At 37.6% G+C, this 20453-nt stretch overlaps 2 pseudogenes; one reads left to right on the top strand and one right to left on the bottom strand.

The window, feature by feature from the left end:
* Positions 1-46: 46 nt before the first annotated feature.
* On the top strand, positions 47-6047 carry LOC147909472 (uncharacterized; annotated as a pseudogene).
* Positions 6048-6720: 673 nt separating this feature from the next.
* Positions 6721-18731, bottom strand: LOC147909471 (uncharacterized; annotated as a pseudogene).
* Between the last annotated feature and the right edge of the window lie 1722 nt (positions 18732-20453).

The raw sequence follows: 20453 nt of genomic DNA, 5'->3' as shown, positions 1-20453 counted from the left end.
TTCATAAGCTTTTCACGCGGCATCGCGTATAAGTTCGTTAGCGGCGATGCCACGTCCCGAAGAAATTGTACGCTGACTTCGTCACAGATAAGCTTATGCGTTGCACCGTGGCAAGAATCAGCTTGGAAGACGCCGCGGTGCTCTCGTCGGCTAGCCTACGCCGGGGATACGCTGACGCGAACGCGCGTCTGGCCGCGTTGATCAGCTTATTCTCCCTCCTTAAATTTTTTCCTTTGTACATTTTTAAAAATATTATTAAGCATCATTTTTTCTTTTATTTGCTTTTGAAGCCTTGCACGATAATAGAGTAGCTCATTTCGCAAAATGGACGTTAGAAACATCTATGGACATCGATCACATGCGGTCCGATTGGATGCGGAAAAACGATTTTTGTAAAGACTTTTCTCGGGTATTTATTTCTCATGTCCGACATACGTTTCGAAAGAGTTTTGTTCTATTATGTGGAATGGCAACAAGCCTATCATCAATTAAAATACGACATTCATAAAAAAGAGCTTGAAGAACAGAGTTGGGGATGCAGCAATACTAAAATGACGAAAAAGAATGTAATTAAATTTTACGAAGGTTTACTCCGTCTGGAAGATTACTCGAACGATCTGCTTTGTTCGAAATTAATGATAATCGACAATTTTATGAGAAAATCATCGTCGTGCGACGTGATCGTAGATCTTTTCACTAAAAGCAGTCATCAGTAATAGTCAGCAATCATAAGAATCTCAGTATTATTGTTATCGCAGAATCTCTTCCATCAGGGGCGTGGTCAACGCGAATTACATCATTTTCAAAAATCCATGTGATCGCGCTCAAATTCCTCATTTAGCGCGTCAAGTCTATCCCGACGATCCGAAATTCCTAGAAGAGGCATACTGCGACGCTACGCCGAGACCTCACGGCTATTTGCTGCTCAATCTGAAACAATCAACCCCAGACGAGTCAATTTCAAACGTGTATTTTTTTCGAGGATACTCATCGTCTACGTACTGCGTAGATCATTTTCCAGCGGATTCGTATAAAAGGCAAATACGGATAATCGTGTCAATAACAAGAAACCGCACAGTGCGACGAAAATCGCCTCACATTCGATTGGTAAGAGAAACGCCTCTCTTCGCGGCGCATTTGAGCAAAAATCAACATACAACGTTCTTACGCGGCGTTGACGAAAAACTAATTCGTAGTATCTGCGAATGTGTTTTTAATACACTCAAAGGTAACGTCTAGCTCGAACATTATGAAAAAAATCGGTTAACCAAATACAAAACAGCTCTGCGTCTCATCGTTACAAAACGTGGTAATTGGAAGAATAAAAGAAAGCTGTTGGTGCAGTGAGGCGGATTTTTACCTATTATGGGACCTATATTATCGATCTTATTATCACTAATTATCGAAGGAACAAAATAACAAGGATAAAACGTTATGAAGAGGATCAAAAAAATGATTTTAATTTCGACAGAAAACTCGAGAGAACAACATCAGCTACGTCCGACCGATCATTCACTAGCGGAAAGTCAAAAGAAATCGCAGTACCGCAAAATTCGGATAACACAGCGAGCACTAATAATAAAGGGTGTCTCAAAATGATCTGACATTTTAATGTATTAATAAAACATATTATTTATTTGAAAAGTACACATGTTTTTAGTTTAATATAAAGTACAAACATGGATTTTTTTTTCATTTATATGTGGAACACAATATCCGATAAATGGCCGCCTCGACTCTGTTTGCAAACGTTCATTCTTTTGACAAAATTTTCAATGACATTTTGGCATAATTGCGGACTAATTTCATTAATGGTACGTCTAATTTCTTCCTTCAACTCCGGAATGGTCTGTGGATCATTAGCATACACTTTTCCTTTGAGAAAACCCCAAAGAAAGAAGTTCAATGGCGTCAAATCGCACGATCTTGGTAGCCAATTCACATCGCCGCGGCGCGAAATAACACGACCATGAAACTTCGTCTGCAATAACTGCATTGTTTCGTCCGCAGTGTGGCAGGTTGCACCATCTTGTTGAAAGAATATGTCTTCCAAGTCTATGCCGTTCAATTCTTTCCATAAGAAGTTGGTTATCATGTCACGATAACGAACACCATTGACGGTAACCGCATTTCCCGCAGCATTCTCGAAAAAGTACGGCCCAATCACTCCTCCAACCCAAATCCGCACCAAACAGTGACTCGTGGTGGATGCATGGGAAGCTGTTGGATCATTTGTGGATTTTAGGTCCCCCAAATTCGACTCAAATTTTTTTATTAAATTCACCACAGTATTGCGAGATGGTGCGTTATGATGACCAAAAGACGTGCGGACTTTTCGAACCGTCTCTGCAAAATATTCACTATATTTGTAGTGGATTTTCACAATTTCTATGCGTTGCTCGATCGTGTAATTCTCTATGACTAAACCTCAATACTTCCTGATGCCAGTTGTTAAAGGTTAGTACGTTACGTTCGTTGCGCAAAACGAACGTTTTTACAAAAAAATGCGCAATTTAAAATGTCAGATCATTTTGAGACACCCTTTACAACGCAAACCCCCGGAACTCATCTAACACGACTCGATGCGGAGGTGAGTCGTATTCTTAATTCTGACTGACCGCGCGACAAAAGTAAGAAATGGAAAATGTACAGAGAGGCATTATGGCGATAACCTACGGTTTGTCCAAGAAACGCGAAGATAGAGAGACGCATGCAACAAAAATGAAAATGCAGAAGACAACACTACACGAGATGCCTCCGCTGATAATGAGATGACGAACGATGATTTTTTTCATGATCTCATGCAAATAACTGATACGAGTATATCATCGGCACACTCCATCGATATTATTACAAAAAATTTCGAAATTTTGAGCATAATCATGTGAGGAATAATCACGCGATGAAAAGCATTGAAGAAATAGTGGAAAGCGTAATCTTATCGTAAGCATGCACTTACTGATAAAACTTTTGTTTCGAAAAAATGTGCCTGATAGAATTATTGGGACGAGCATGGAATCGTTACTATAGATGGTAACGTCATGAAAGATTCGAATATTAGTGACTTGATAAACGTCGCGATGCGTGAGAGAAAAACTGTGAAAGTAGTGGGTAGAAATCAGTTTGCGCTATTACTCCGTGAGTTGAAGAACATACCTTCTATGCTAGTGAGAAATAAAAGATTATTGTCCATGCATAGTATTAGTAAACAGCGTAAAACTTCGACCTCGGGCGAGTTCCATGTCCTTTATAACGAAAGCACAAGTTCTACACCGATTATATTAAGAGCGCGAGGAAAGAGAAAAACATAAAAATTATGAACAAGAAATAGATGAGGAAAGTTCGCTTATTCTTTCTCGTATACGAAAAACTGATACCCTCGCATCTTTACAAACGGAAAAAAATCGGTTACTCGGTTAGAAAAAACTAGGATAACGATGAAAAATTATACTACGTCGCATTATAAGGGCTATTCGACGGTGGATAATCTGGTACTGTTAAACCGAATTTCTCACGGAGAAGTCGTGCGCTGGCTCGAATCGCAAGATGCGACCGATCGTTACACCGATCATTGCGTAGAAAATTTCCACGATTACAACGTAACAAACATTGACGATGTATGGGAGGCAGATTTAATGGAACTTCGAAATCTAAAAAGTTATTAGGTGTTGGAATTAATTCGTAGCGTTTTTTAATGAAAGAATGTTATTTATTTCACATGAGCATTAAAAAATACATTAATGAAAGTACTTCCCATCACTTGTAAAACGCTACGAATTAATTCCAACACCTAATATAATAATAGTTATTCCTATCTGTTAGTGATTATCGATGTACTAAGTAAATACGTCTAGGTGGAACCGTTATGAAAACGAGTAATTGCGTGATAAAAGCTTTCCAACGCGTACTAATGAAAAGCGAAGGACGAGTACCCGTATACTTACAAACGGACAAAGGCAAAGAATTTGTCGCGCAATCAATGCAGAAATCTTAAAGAAAACGACATTCGTTTTCGGATAACGCGCAATCCAGATGTCAAAGCTGTCGTCGAGCGCTTCAACAGAACACTGAAGGAGCGAATGTAGCGTTTCTTCACGTATAAAAATTCGCAACACGACATCGATGTTCTTCAGAATATTGTATGCGCTTACAACCACATCGAGTCACTTGTCCACGAGAATGCAACCTGCGGTAGTAACGAAAGAAAACGCATGTAAAAATATAGCTCGGCATTGGAAAAACGAAACGTTAAAGAAACATGCGCGAAAAGTTAAATATCGCGTCGGAGATCTCGTTCATATCAATAGAGCGAATGACGTCTTCGAGAAAGGATACGAGGCTAAATAGAGCGAGGAGATATTTCAAATTTACCGTGTTCTCGATTGGCGAAACTCTCACGTGTACGAACGAGATTTAGCAGACGAAGTCATAGACGATATTTTTTATGAGAAGAATTAACTCGAGTTGAGAAAACTTAGAGGAAGAACAGTTTATCGTCAATCGCGTGGTAAAGAGTAGGGGACGAGAGACTAATAAGCATAATGTTCATTAGCTGGCGCGGTTAACCCAATATGTTTGATACTTGGATTTCGGCTTCGAGTTTAATTTCTCTTCACGATGGAGGACTAACAATTTCTTCTAGTACTACTTCCGAGTAACAGTAGTATGCGTCCGGATAATACAACATTGTCCTTTATCACAGAATTACTCACTCTAGTGTTACATGGACAATAGGAGCTTGCGATAAGCGAGATTAAATTTCCCTGTATCTTTTTATACGTACGTCATAATGAAAATGTGATCAGATTCGTCGGTGTTAAACCCGATGAGAAGACGAATGATGTGTTTACAGTAAAAGAAGTTGCATTTCCAAATGAAATTTACAACGATATCCATGAGCTTATTGATGCAATTAATATCGCGTGTAAAGTTATCGCATTTTTATTTCGAACAGCAAAAAGCGTCTGGCGGCAAAGTATTAACTATGATGAGAAGTGCAAAATGTTTACATCATATAAACTTTTCCGATAATCTTCTACGAATGCTAAGTTTCGCATCATCAATTTCCTCCAATAATTACCCATTTTATTCCAAGCTCGTGATATGTAAACCTAATTCCAATGAAACAGAAGAGAAAACTTTTCTTATTCACGGATTTAATAAGGAGATGGGAAAACGACTTGCAGATAGTTATTAGAGTAGCGAATCCTATAGTTTGTGGCGCGGTATCCCCGATAAAATGTTCGTTTATTGCGATATTTGTGAGCCTTATATAACAGGCGATGTATGTACTCCTCTGCTCAAGATAGTTCCAGTCGAGATAAGCAATCATAATTACGCATTTGATGCAAATTTAATGAAGCTCTCATTTCCAAATTATATCCCATTGCGACGAACGAATTTTAGAACGATCGAAATAAATATAAGAGATCATCTTGGGAAAAAAATTCCATCCGAATTTGAAATGTTGACAATGACGCTGCACTTTAAACGTAAGCAATAACTTTCTTTCTTCCGTGTATACGAGTGATAGTAGTGACAGTCTTTAGTTAGAAACTAGCGACGGAATATAAGGAGTATTTTAATGCTCGGGACAACGATAGCCGAGATGAAATTTCATGTATTTTCGTCGGCTCGTCCTACCAGCACGGACATGGAATCGGAAGCTTTCTCGGCGAGTTATTTAGAAAAATACTACCTTACCTAAATAAAGGTGCATGGGCTGTCGGTAAGGAAGCTTTACTAACGATGCAGGAATTAACGTAATAGAAGATGTCAAAAATAATAAACCGTTAAAGAAAGCGGTCAAAAGTCGGTTCGCGGAATCGAGAAGTAATCTGAAGAGAAAAGCCAAAGAAAAAAATAAGCTCCCTGATGAAGGGATCAGAACATAAAATATCCACGAAATTCGTGGCGCTTCAGTTTCCAATCGGTCTATCGAGATAGACGTATCGTGCGACGTAAACGACGTCGGGCGGTCAAAAGAAAATCATCGAGAAGTACTACAGGAAAGAAGAGCAAAAAAGTGACGAAGAAGAAAAAGAAAATTTGCGCTGCAGGAAGAAAAATCAAAAAATCATCCGCTAGAAAACATTAAGTTAAGAAACGCAACGTATCCGACATACTACTGTGGGCAAAAAGTATCGATAATTTCAAATTTAAATTTCCCGGGGTTTCCGATAGGGACAACCGAATTTATTTTGAAGTTGGCAATTCTGTCAGTGACAGCTGCGCCAAGGTACACGTCAAAATAGTCATTAGTGTTTGAGATAAGCGTCTGTTTGTAAGCACGTAAAAAGTGATTTGTCGTTTTTTGAAATGTCTGAAATTATGGAACAACGAAGTGCGATAAAATTTTGTGTCCAGAATGGAATTTCTGCAGCCGAAACGTTGAGAATGTGTCAGAAGGCGTACGGTGATGGCGCTTTGTCACAAGCAAGAGTTTTTGCATGGCACAGAATGTTTAAATAGGGCCGAGAGAGCGTTCAAGACGAGCCACGTGCCGGACGGCCATCCACATCAACTGATGTGATTCACGTCCAAAAAATCCGAGATTTGGTGCTCGAAAATCGTCAACAGCCAATACTATTTGGGTGTTATGCGTCGTTTGCGTGATGCCGTGCGCCGAAAAAGACCAGAATTGTGGGCCGACAACTCTTGGCTCCTTCACCACGATAATGCGCCGTCGCACACATCACTCGTAGTTCGTGACCATTTCGCCAAAAACTCAACTCATATCATTCCACAACCACCGTATTCGCCTGACTTAGCACCATCTGACTTCTGGCTGTTCTCAAAACTCAAAAGGCCACTCCGTGGACACCGTTTCGAGACGATTGAAGAGATAAAAGAAAAAACGACGAGTGAGCTGCGGGCCATACCTACAGACGACTATGCGGCATGTTTCGAAAATTGGAAAAAGCGTTGGCACAGTTGCATTGCAACCGGGGGGGACTACTTTGAGGGGGATGATACGAATGTGGATGAATAAATAAAGAATTTTTGAAAAACAAACAAATTATCGATACTTTTTGCCCACAGTAGTATTCTCTTAATTGAGATAGGAATTCATGGTTGAAGAAAAAGCATATCCTTTCTTCATACCCACTCAAGCGAGTGTATAAAGAGCGAACTCGATCTCTTCTCTCTACCTCTTACGCAAACCAGCATTGAGAGTTCGCAATGAATTTATTACAAACCCGTAACTTTGCTTGCGGACGACTCGCCCATAGAATTTATCATATCCGGACATGGAGAAGACTATGGATCTCACTCACACCATGTTGAGTCTTCGCATACGCATAGAAAGCAACCGCGGAGAGAGCACATCGGCCGCATCCGACGTCGTGGCAAGAGTAGGACCTGTAAATCATTTACTACATTCCATGTTCAACCAAATCGACGTATATTTCAATCAAAAACTCGTGTCGCCATCAAACAACGCTTATGCTTATCATGCGTACATCGAAACGTTATTAAATTATGCTTCACCCGCAAAAATTTCTCATCTAACTTCTTGCTTATGGGACGCGAATATTCCCGGTTATATGGACAACATGTTAGATTCGTAAAATCCAAATACGGCGAGAAACATGCGCAATACATTCGAGGAAATCGCGCGTTAGATCTCATAAGTCACCTTCACTGCGACATTTTCAATCAAGATAAATTTTTAATTAACGGAGTGGAAGTTAGAATGAGACTCGTACATTCGAAAGATTGATTTTGCCTTATGGAGAGTAACAAACGATATCAAAAATACATATTCTCAATGCCAGTTTACTACTAAGAAGAGCAAAAATAAGGGAATACTACTTGCACACGCTAGAATGCTGAATAAAACTATCGCCAAATAGTCTCCTTATGAGAGTCGAAGTTCAAACATTCACGATACATGCCGGCGTAGTGGGGGAATCGATAGACAATACTCGGATGCAATACTCGGATAGCTGCCGAAACGAATAATAATCGGTTTTGTCGATAACAAGACGTTTAATGGCGATAAAAAATTAAACCTGTTTAATTAAAAAAATTACGGAATAAATTTCTTTTCATTGTACGCCGATGGCAAATTTCCATTCCAGTAAATTTGGATGGTAAATTTCCAGTAGACCATTCTAGCCAAATTTTTTGAAAGACGAGTCACTCTACGTTGAAGCTTATCACACATTATTCTCGGAAACCGGAAACCGCATTCATTTTCTGAATGAGAGTAATTCTATAAGTAGAGACGATTACGCCAACGGCTACACTCTTTTCATTTTCGATTTTACTCCAGATCTATCTGTTAATTGCGCAGGGCATTGGGATCTCGTGAAACACGGAAGCTTACGATTAGAAGTGAGATTCGAAAAAGCTCTTTCCGTGATTATTAATTGCATCGTCTATGCCGAGTTTGATAACGTTTTAGAAATCGACTCCTTGCATCAAATCATTGTCGACTTTTCCAGTTAGCCCTATGACTGCCGCGAAAAAATTATTTTCCCCCATTACATATTTTTTTGTCATCTAATTGCACGCAAGATGACGAAAAAGCTTCAGTCTTGCTCATGACATCGGCGCCGACGTTTCATGACGTAAAAAAGAATAGTGAAAATTCAAATATCGTAATGGATATAGTCATCGACATACAAGGTTTTCGCGATGTCAAAGAAAACTTTATTCCGAAAGAAGTCGCGGTTAATGAGAAGAACTTGCGATTAATACGCCGATTACCGGACACTGGATTATGATGCCGCTTTATCCATTTGACAATTTACCCGAGAGAGTAAGACGAGAAAACAACTGGCTTACACGAAATTATCACGGAATCAAATGATTCGACGGAAACGTCAACCCTAAACAACTGCGAGACATTATACGCTGCGCACGCTATATCTATAGCAGAGGACAAGAGAAAGCGCATTATCTGAATAATCTACTCTCCAGAAACATATATAATCTGGAAGGAATTTGTCTGGCTTTCAAAAATCTACCAGATTTCGAAGAACATGGACAGCGCTGCACGCATTTCGAACCATCGTTGAATCACATTGCGCCTTACACAACGCTTACAAATTGAAATATTAGCTAACTATACGAAATAGCAGCAATTCAAATTACGATAGCCTTTCCTCAGAAAATTAGAGCAAGAGCGAGAGCGACGTCGTGAGCGAAAAAACAAGCAGCGGAAATTTTTCAATTCAATTTAAAAATCAGAAATGCGATATATTTCGTAAAATATCGAAGCATAGAGAAAAAATATCGTGACAGAAAAGTCGGAGCGAAGCGAGAACAAACGAGCGACAGACGAAAGAAAAAAAATCTTCCAAAATTCGTCCTGTCGACGGATAGATAAAACTAACACTAACGTTTCCCAAACGTCAAATTTTGAGAACTCTACAACGCATGTGCCGGCAAAAGAGGAAATTCTGAATTTGCGCAAACATTTCCTCTCTTATTGCTCCGATGATGAGAAATAAATTCACTGGAAGTTTTAAATGCATTACATCAACTCATTGTCCGACAGGGGTCTATGCCGACCGACTGCCGTGTAGACGAGGTCGACTCCATCGACTGCCATTGTCGCTAACACAGACGATCACAATTGACTTGGCCAGCACTAGATCATCTTCTACATCAATGAACACGGTACAGGAACATATTTCGATAGCTACAGCTTGCCGCCTTTGGACTCAAGATTCCTCTTACGACTTCACCGAAACTCCACCACGTATCTCTGGAATACGACAACGTTGCAAGGAATACTTTCTCAAACTTGCGGGCAATACTGCTGTGTATTTCTATATTTTATCTGTAATAGTTATAATCTTAGCCAGTTTTTTAGTCTATTTACCTCTGATTGTAAAAGCAATGACCGATTGATTGTACAGTTATTTCATAAATTTTTTCTTCATTGTGAACATAAACAAATAAATTCTCATGCTATATGTCGTCATGTTTAATCGTCTACTCTTTTAAAAAGTAAAATATAAAACAAATACTATGTAATATCACTTTTTTTTTTTTAAATAAACGTTTTTGATCATAAATTTCATCTGTTTCTTGCTCCTTTGTTCCCTTTTCCATTAGTCACCTTTTTTCACGTATTTCAGGTTTAGATAAATTCATTAAAAACAAAATATAGAAAAAAATTTTCTTTTAAAATAATGTTCGAATCAACGATTATGACGTCGCGTGCCGACGCAAACTTGTTCATTCCTATTTTACTCTCCCTTTCTCCTTAGTGAAAGCAAAAGTCTCCCGAAAACGTAAGTCTTCGCCATAAATAATAAGGAAAAACCCTTTCACTAAAACGCCAGTACGCCGGAGACATTGAGTTGCTATAGCAAAAAATGATCTACAGAACAAAAAAACTGCGCTATTCATATCTGCTACCAACTCCTTCCCCCTCCCCCCGCAACGATAAAATGTCCCGATATCTCGGTCCCGATTTTCTTTGTTATCTCATCCCTGCTGATATCCCCACTCTTCTCCAGTCACCGCGTGGGCAACTATGGACAGAGCCAATCAGTGCGTGGGCAGCCATGGACTGAGCCAATCAAAACGCACCATTTAATTATCTCATTATCCACACCTCGCGTCACCGACCAATCAGAGCGCGCCATTTCTTAGACAGGGATGCCACGCCCCCGCCGGAGGTGAAGTGTTGGGAGTTTGTTTTGATATGGCTGCTCATATAATACTGACTTTGGAATGCCGGCTAAATGGCATTTTTTATCATGGCATGTGTCCATGTGAGTAGATTGTTAAAAAAATGGTTTCTTATGCAAATCTTCAACGCCATCAAATACGTTAATAGAAAGTAATGCTGCACAAAGGGAAGATATCGATAAAAGAAATTGCATTATGTATGCTATAGCGTAATATAATTTTTAAGTAAATAATATAGATTTTATATTAGTTAGTATAATATAGTTTTAAAGTAGATTAAATATAAGTTTAAGATCAGTATTCATAGTCTGTTCTTATTTTTGGGACCACCTTTAGTATAATCTTAAGATAATGGTTTTAAAATGTAATAAACCAATTACAGAACGTATGTTCATCTTATATAACTGTGTTCCACTAAACTGTATACATTTTAATACTTATATGATTTTGATACTTATATGGACGTATTTGCTTCATAATTTACACATGGTTTTTAGAGTTTTATTTGTTAGAATCCCGGAATGTGTGTATTACTTTAATCTGGTTCAAAATTTTTTAAGAAAACTTCTTTTTATCTTTTTCACCGATTAGATCTTTTTCCAAGAGATAAAACGCATTTTATTGTCCAACGCGAATAATGTCGAGTTGTACATTCATTCGAGCTATTAATTTAAGGAAATATACAGGCATTTTCAAGAACTAATTTTGTACAGCAATTTTTGTGAAACGTAAATGTTTGAAGAGGGCTCAATTCGGTAACCGAAATTTGTAATGTTTTATATTTGAATTTTAAACTGTTTTGTCTTTTTATTTTTCTTTATTTGTAATATATTCTATTTAATTGTGTTACAATTTAAAATGTGTTTGACTCTTACTTTGCCTTTTATTGTTATTTATTTTAAAAATGAAAAACTACTATGATATTACCATTCTTTCTATACATTCTTCTTTTTAATCTACATTAAAACCTACATTTTAATCTACGTAGAAATGGGCATAAATGTTCTAACTCAGAAGAAAAATAAAAAATAAGTATTTGCCCTTGTTATGTGTGTTTTATATTATATCTTCAAAAATGCAAACATTATTTTATGTAACTTTTCTATTAATAAAGTTTAATTATTTTTATAAACTGTAACATACTTTTATAATAAAATAATAAGAAATAATAAGCTAACTTATCGTATATCACATTTTCAAATGTATCACATTTTTAAATATTTTGAAACGTTTAATGTCGTTTTCATCAATGTAAAGTACTTTAACTTCAGTCCACATACACGCGTGCACGCATAAACACCATTCTTTCTACAAATCTCTTTTTAATCTACATTGACAGAAACGAGCATGAATGTTCTAACTTAGAAACAAAATAAAAAAGCATCTACCCTTTTTATATGTGCTTCGATATATAATACTTTAAAAATATAAACATTATTTTATAACTTTTCTATTAATAAAGTTTAACTTATTTTGTAAACTGTAACATATTTTTATAAAACCTATACTTATTTATCACATTTTGATAAACCTTGAGTTTAATAAGTATTTGCCTAACTTTTATTTTCTTTTTCTAGCAATCATTACATTAAATCTTGTATTCTTTTAAAGCAAAGCATTTTTTCTTTGTGCTCTTTTTCTCAACTTTCTCTTCTTTTTTTCCTTATTATTTAATGTATATTCTTCTATAAATGCATTTAACTTTTTTTTTCTTTTAATATTTACAATCACAACCATAAATTAGATATAGAATTGTAAAGTGTAATATATTTTACTACCTATTAGGTGTATAACTTTGCTTATACCTTTTTCGTATAGATGGCTTTAGCGGTAAGTGGTGATCGAAATAAATAGATCATATGGTAGACGTCACACAATAAACTTGGGTATCTGTCAACATAACCCCATAGAAACATTAGTCGATTTGTGTCTACATCATAAAGTTATTCTCGATTGAAAATGTCAGTTTACGAGCCAAATTCTTGTCATTTGCGGGAGGTTTTAATTTTCTGCTTCAATATGAAGAAATCTGCGGCTGAGGCTCATAAAATGCTCTCAAATATTTATGGTGAAGCCGGTATTAGTGAAAGAACCTGTCGTAAGTGGTTTCAACGCTTCAAGAACGGTGATTTTCACATCGAAGACCAGCATAGCGGTGGAAGAGAGAAGGTTTTCGAAGATGCAGAATTGGAGGCATTACTTGATCAAGACTCTTGTCAAAATCAAAAAGAATTGGCACGATCATTAGGAGTGACTCAATCAGTCATTTCAAAACGTCTCAAAGCCATGGGAATGATTTAGAAGCAAGGAAATTGGGTGCCGTACGAGTTGAAGCCGAGAAATGTTGAACGGCGTTTGTTTGCTTGTGAACAGCTGCTTGAAAGACAAAGACGGAAGGGGTTTCTGCATCGCATTGTGACTGGGAACGAAAAATGGGTTCATTACGATAATCCCAAGCGCAGAAAATCATGGGGAGTTCCCGGCCATGCTTCCACGTCGACGACCAAACCGAATATTCACGGTTCCAAGGTCATGCTCTGTATTTGGTGGGACCAGCTCAGCGTAATGTATTATGAGCTGTTAAAACCGACTGAAACAATCATAGGCGATCGATATCGAATGCAATTGATGCATTTGAGCCGAACATCGAAAGACAAACGGCCGCAATACAACGAGAGACACGATAAAGTGATTTTGACAATGCTCGAATGCCCATGTTGCGAAAGTGGTCAAGACATACTTGGAAACGTTGAAATGGGAAATCCTACCCCACCCGCCGTATTCTCCAGACGTTGCTCCCTCTGACTATCACTTGTTTCGATCAATGGCACCTGGTTGACCAGCACTTCCGTCTTATGATAAAATAAAAAATTGGATCGATTCGTGGATCGCCTCAAAAGATGATCAGTTTTTTCGACGCAGGATTCGTACGCTGCCCGAAAAATGGGAGAAAGTAGTGGCCAACGATGGACAATACTTTGAATTATAAATGTATAACCAATTTTTTACAATAAAGCCTCGAATTTCGGAAAAAAAACGGCGGAAGCAAAGTTATACACCTAATAAATGAAAGAAATGAAGAAATGCTGTGTGTATGAGAATATATTACCTCTTTCTTCTAATATATTCTCCTTTTCTTCTATCTGATTTATATGTGACCCTGCCACTGATAAGAGTTGTATCCAAGGTTTATCAGCAAATAGTTCTTGCATTATTTAAAGAAATATATGACAGAAGAAACGATCAAATTATATTGTATGTACAAATTCATCGTAAAAGCATACATATATTTTTATTCAAATATAAATTTAAAAAATATTCTATGCCTGTAAATACTTCTATTCTTTGCGATTATTCCCGCTCTTTTTGTGGTCTGAGATAGCTTTATACGTTCTTTTCAATGCTTGAAATTTTGTTTGACTCCTGTTACTTCATGTCCTTTCTCTTACATAATTTTGGCAATTTTCTCCCAATATTGCTTTACAGTACTTTTACTATTACGAAATTGATCTTTATATTCATCATATGTTTGCAATAATAATGTAGTTCCTGCTTTATTCTACAGATGTGTACCTGCAATTAAACAGGGATATAATAATTTAAATATATGATATGCAAATTTATTTTATCTATCAATATTTAATTTATCTTCTTACTTTCCGACGTATATTTGACAGTACTGAAGTACTCGCTAGACGTAGTTGTACTAAAATATAAATAAAATCACTTAATTATATAATCTGATCATATTAGAAAGGCTTATTGCAACATTGAGCTAATTTTTAACAGTTTTAAAAACAATAAAAATGAACTCTAAAATTAGAGTGATAAGAAAAATATAAGTATATAGGTTAGCTCAATAACGTTGTCCAACTTGTGATATTAATATTTTCCTCATTTTAACTTTAGAATTAATTTACTTTATTTTTACAAAATGTGGATTTGTCCTTTACGTATGTAATAATATTACCATTATTTTTAACTAGTAATGTATTACTTTCTACAGATTGTATGGCAGTATTTCATTTAGCTTTTTCCAGTAATTGGATAGCAAAATTTATATCTGCAAATTAAAATAATATTTAGATTTATGATAATTATAATCATTAATTGCCTTTATATCTGTTCGTACTTTCTCCGCATCCTGTACCTTTACAAAAATTTTTTATTCCTTATTATTTTCAACATCTATGAGACAGATTTCTTCCAAGGATGCCGCCATGTTTCTACTGCGAATGCCTCACCTCGCCAGCTGCAATAATGTAAACAGGAAATGACGACAAAATCTATGACATCATATACGTATAACAATACTCTAAAGTTTACTACAATATATATTGAAACGGCATTCGCACTGCTGCCAGTGTTGACAGTGCATATCGGAACGCACTCCATGTATTCGTTGCGAAATATTTTTTAAATGTACATAATATATATATATTATGTATATCTTCTTGATGCTTCCATGGGTGCTTTCTATATAACTAATCTGTGCTTCGCGGGTTTTCTCCATGTCTTGGTCCATTCTTGATGTGCCAACGTTTCGTGGGCCTTGCAGTCCACTTCATCAGGGCGAGGAGCAGCCTGATACTGAGCTGTTCCTCCAGGTCCTTCCTTTTTATGTTACGCTACTTGTTGAGGTGGGAGATTTTTGGTGGAGGGGGGGGGTTAGAGTGATGGGGGAGACAGATAGTGGAATCTTGGTCGGTCTTTGCTGGTCGGGAGGATGGTCTTCCATGAACAAATGTGTCGTCTACGTACCGGAACCAGACTTCTGGTTTCTTTGGGGCTTTCCTGAGAGCCTCTTTCTCGAAGTGTTCCATGAAGATGTTAGCAATTACAGGAGAAATCGGAGAGCCCATAGCTGCTCCTGATGTTTGTTCGTAGAAATGGTTGTCGTAGGAGAAGTACGTGGTCGTTAGGCAGTGCTCTATTAGTGGGATGAGGTCGGAGGAGACTTTTTGTGAGGTTTTTATTATGTTAATCGTATCTTTTATTGGGACTTGTGTAAACAGGGATTCTACGTCGAAGCTAACGAGTAGATCTGTGGGCTGTAGTCAGATTTTTTGAATTTTATGTATAAAGTCCGTTGAGTTGGCTATGTGTGATTCTGTTTTTCCAGTCAGAGGTTGTAGTGTTTTTGCTAGGAAGCGGGATAGGTTAAATGTCGGGGACTTTATGGCGCTAACAATTGGTCTGAGGGGGACGTTGGGTTTGTGTATTTTTGGTAGTCCGTATAGTCTCGGTGGGAGAGTGTTTGTGGGTTTTAATGTTTTTTTTGGTTTCGTTTGGGATGTTGCTTTTTTCCACAAGGTCCCTGGTGTTCTGTGTGATTGTGTTGGTTGGATCCTTGTCAAGCTTTCTATACGTTTTATCCGAGAGCAGACCTTTCATCTTTTTCTTGTAGTCTGATGTGTTTATGACTACTGTCATGTTGCCCTTGTCGGCTGGTAGCACGATGATGTCTGTGTCCCTGTTTAGGTCTTGTAGGGCCAATCGCTCCTGTCTGGTGATGTTTGATGACGGGGGTTTGGCTTTGGACAGGACGTTGGCTACCTATCTGCGGATATCATCTGCCTGCTCTGGAGGAAGCCGATAAATGGTTGACTCTATTTGGCTGATTATTTCCTCTTTTGGAACCTTCTTAGGTGCCACCGCGAAATTAGGGCCTTTGGCCAGCGCGGATATAGTGTCCTGGGACAGGTTTTTGTTCGATAGGTTCTTGACGTAATATAGGGGGGGGGTTTGGTTTTTTGTGAGGGGCGAGGTTCATATATTTCTGTTTCTGTCTTTCAGAGGATTGGGTAAAAGTTAGTCTGGCTTGTTCATATGTAATGCGGTCCAGGGTTCAACATCCCAAACGAAACCAAAAAAACATTAAAACCCACAAACCCTCTCCCACCGAGATTATACGGACTACCAAAAATACACAAACCCAATGTCCCCCTCAGACCAATTGTTAGCGCCATAAAGTCCCCGACATTTAACCTACCCCGCTTCCTAGCAAAAACACTACAACCTCTGACTGGAAAAACAGAATCACACATAGCCAACGGACTTTATACATAAAATTCAAAAAATCCGACTACAGCCCACAGATCTACTCGTTAGCTTCAATGTAGAATCCCTGTTTACACAAGTCCCAATAAAAGATACGATTAACATAACAAAAACCTCACAAAAAGTCTCCTCCGACCTCATCCCACTAATAGAGCACTGCCTAACGACCACGTACTTCTCCTACGACAACCATTTCTACGAACAAACATCAGGAGCAGCTATGGGCTCTCCGATTTCTCCTGTAATCGCTAACATCTTCATGGAACACTTCGAGAAAGAGGCTCTCAGGAAAGCCCCAAAGAAACCAGAAGTCTGGTTCCGGTACGTAGACGACACATTTGTAATATGGAGACACGGCAGATCTGAACTCCGAAAATTCCTCATCCACCTCAACAAACAACACCCCAATATCCATTTCACCATAGACATAGAGGAAAACGGGAAACTCCCATTCCTAGATGTGCTGGTGTCAAAGGAGGTCAACGGCACCCTAGGGCATCAAGTGTACAGAAAAACAACACACACGGACAGATACTTACATGCTGAGTCACACCACCACCCAGCACAAAAACAATCAGTAATAAACTCATTGGTACACAGAGCCTTCGCCATCTCCGACAGAGGACATCTACGGACAAAAATAAACCATCTAAAACAGGCCCTACAAAACAACGGACACGACAAAAAAGACATAACCAAAATAATCAACAAACACACAAACAAGACAACGGCTCCGAACACACAAACAGACGACAGGACCCTAACCATTCTCCCTTACGTCAAAGGAACTACAGACCGGATCGGCAGGATATTGAACAAACACAATATCCGAACTATCTACAAACCACCCAAGAAGATAGGACAAATCTTAAGAAACCCCAAAGATCCAAGACCGCCACTCAGTTCCGCAGGAGTATACAGAATACCGTGTTCCTGCGGACAAGTATACATCGGGGAAACCGGGAGAATGATAAACCTACGGATAAAAGAACACCAACGAGACGTCAGACTGAAACACGTCACACAGTCGGCACTATCAGAACATAACGTCGAAACAGGACATCAAATACTGTTTGACCAAGCAACCACGATAACCAACACCACATCATACTTCCCAAGAAAATACAGAGAAGCCATAGAAATACAAAAACACCCTAACAATCTAAACAGGGATAATGGCTATAACATAAGTAAGATATGGAAGACCATCCTCCCGACCAGCAAAGACCGACCAAGATTCCACTATCTGTCTCCCCCATCACTCTAACCCCCCCCCCTCCACCAAAAATCTCCCACCTCAACAAGTAGCGTAACATAAAAAGGAAGGACCTGGAGGAACAGCTCAGTATCAGGCTGCTCCTCGCCCTGATGAAGTGGACTGCAAGGTCCACGAAACGTTGGCACATCAAGAATGGACCAAGACATGGAGAAAACCCGCGAAGCACAGATTAGTTATATTATGTATATATATATATATATATATATATATATATATATATATATTAAAGTATAAAAATAAATTCATACGTCGAAAGAGATTAAGTGATAATAATTTCCTTCTTTAAACCGTTTTTGCACAGTCTAAGCTTTAACCATTAAACATAAACAAATTACAACCTCTTAAATCAAGATTGAGAATTTAGCCTTATACTTATTTACTTAACTGCGTTACCTTTTTCTGGTTTTTTCCGATATATTTTCGTTTTCCTCCGTTTCTAAATGTGATCCTGCATCTACCAAAGGCTGAACTTAAGGATTTTTTTTTCAAATAACTCTTGCATAATCTAAATTATATGTTAATTAATGTATAAATATACCATATTATAGTTATGTATGTTTTAATTAAGGTTTGAGAATAATATTTAAAATATTCTCATTACACCTTGAAATATTCCCATTCTTTTTTATCGTTTCCACTTTTTTTTATTATGGTCCAAAACACATTTATATTACCGTTTAAGAGCTTGAAATTTTGTCGAACATTTAAACTCTATTACACTGTAGTCCTTCTCTTGCATTATTTTCGCAATTTTTTCCCAAAATTGTTTTACAGTTTTTTGCTTTCCATTATGTAATTCATTTTTATGCTCACCATATATATTTGTAATAGTAATATTATTTCATCTCTTTGCCATATATATTTATCTATATTATAAATAGGAACAAATAGAAGTTTAAAAAATCTTTTAAATATTTACATGCAAATTTACATATTAATACCATTTATCTTCTGTACATTCAAAATTAGTTCTTTATAGAATTAGGTTTCTAGTATTAGTATTTGCTAAAATCAATAAAATAATTCCATATATATTATGAATTTATGCCATATATATAATTATTATTTTGTACATTTGTATTACCTATATCATTAATAATTTATATAATTGGCTATTTTTATATTTTTTCGCTTGTTTATACAGCAAGAGTTAAGTCAAATTAAAAAAATGGCAATTTTTTTAATTTTGAATTATTAATTATATCCACTAATTATATCCTTTGCGTGCTTTTTCTGCACTTTCTTTATTAACTAAAATGCCATAATTTTTATTTGTTTTGGCATCTACAAAACACAATTTTTCAAGATTTTCCATTTCGTTGGATGCATTAGATGTCGTCATCTTTCTATTGCGATTGACCTCGTCAGCTGCAATAATAGAAATAGGAATAATAGTAGTAATAGTAATAATGCAGGTGGGGCTATGGTAACCACCTAAAGTGATGTAGATCTCTAAAGTTCCATTGTCATCTCTAAAGTCATTGTCTCCCTGTTTGTTCTCAAAGTAGTACAACCAAGTCCAGCCCCGCTCCGTGTACCAAGCCTATGGGTCGCCTATCTTTGCTCCGTCTAGATCCTCGGGTGTTAGAAACATGTGGCTCTAGGATCTATATCTTTTGCAGGCAAGCAGATGCTGCTACGACACTGTAGGTACACGCTGTCCTCGCTTTCCTCTCCACATAGTCGGCAGTTTTCCTGCTCGATCAGTCCTATATTGAATAAGTGTGCTAAGAGGCAAATGTCCAATAGGAAGATCATTCTCAGTTTATCTTTTCCCATTGCTGGCAGCTCTTTTGTTTTGACCGGATTGGGTTTTTCGAAACCCAAATTAAATTTCTTGGCTCATCAGCCTTTTGTTTCTTTCCAGGACTTTAAGTGCTCCTGCTCCAGTATTTCTTTAATCTTTCTTTTACCTAGCACAAAGAGAACTCCGACGGTCTGTTCAGCCGGGTCCATTTTTGTTCCCAGCTTTGCTAACTCGTCCGCCCTCTCATTGCCCGGTATTCTCTGGTGACCAAGAATCCACATTAAGATAACTTGACTTATTTCCCTTAGTTTTTCAAAAGCTTGCATGCAATCCCAAACTATAGACGATTCTGTAGAGGTCTTTGCAAGTGTATTTATAGCTGCTCTGTTATTCGAGCAGATGCAAATACAGTTCTAGATTCTTCTATCGATCAGGAGTTCTGCACACTTTAAGATAGCAAGTACCTCAGCTTGAAAAATGGACAGTCTTCCTATTGGTATGCTTTCTGCATGATTGGATATTGAGACCTTAGATATCCGCCCCAAACGATCATTTGCTCCCGATCCATCCATATGTTCACGTTTGGATTATTTAGAAAGTTGGGATCTTGCCAATCCTCCCTTTTCCAGTAGGTGTTTCCTGAAAATCCTATCTTGCTTCAGTGTGGAAGACAGATCCAACTTAGTGTGGCCAAGTCTGATTTCCTTCCCCTGA

This window comes from Acromyrmex echinatior, chromosome 6, assembly GCF_024713525.1.
Source record: "Acromyrmex echinatior isolate Ae372 chromosome 6, ASM2471352v2, whole genome shotgun sequence".
Taxonomy (NCBI): domain Eukaryota; kingdom Metazoa; phylum Arthropoda; class Insecta; order Hymenoptera; family Formicidae; genus Acromyrmex; species Acromyrmex echinatior.
The sequence above is the reverse complement of the archived record's forward strand: the minus strand, read 5'-3'. Positions and strand labels throughout refer to the sequence as shown.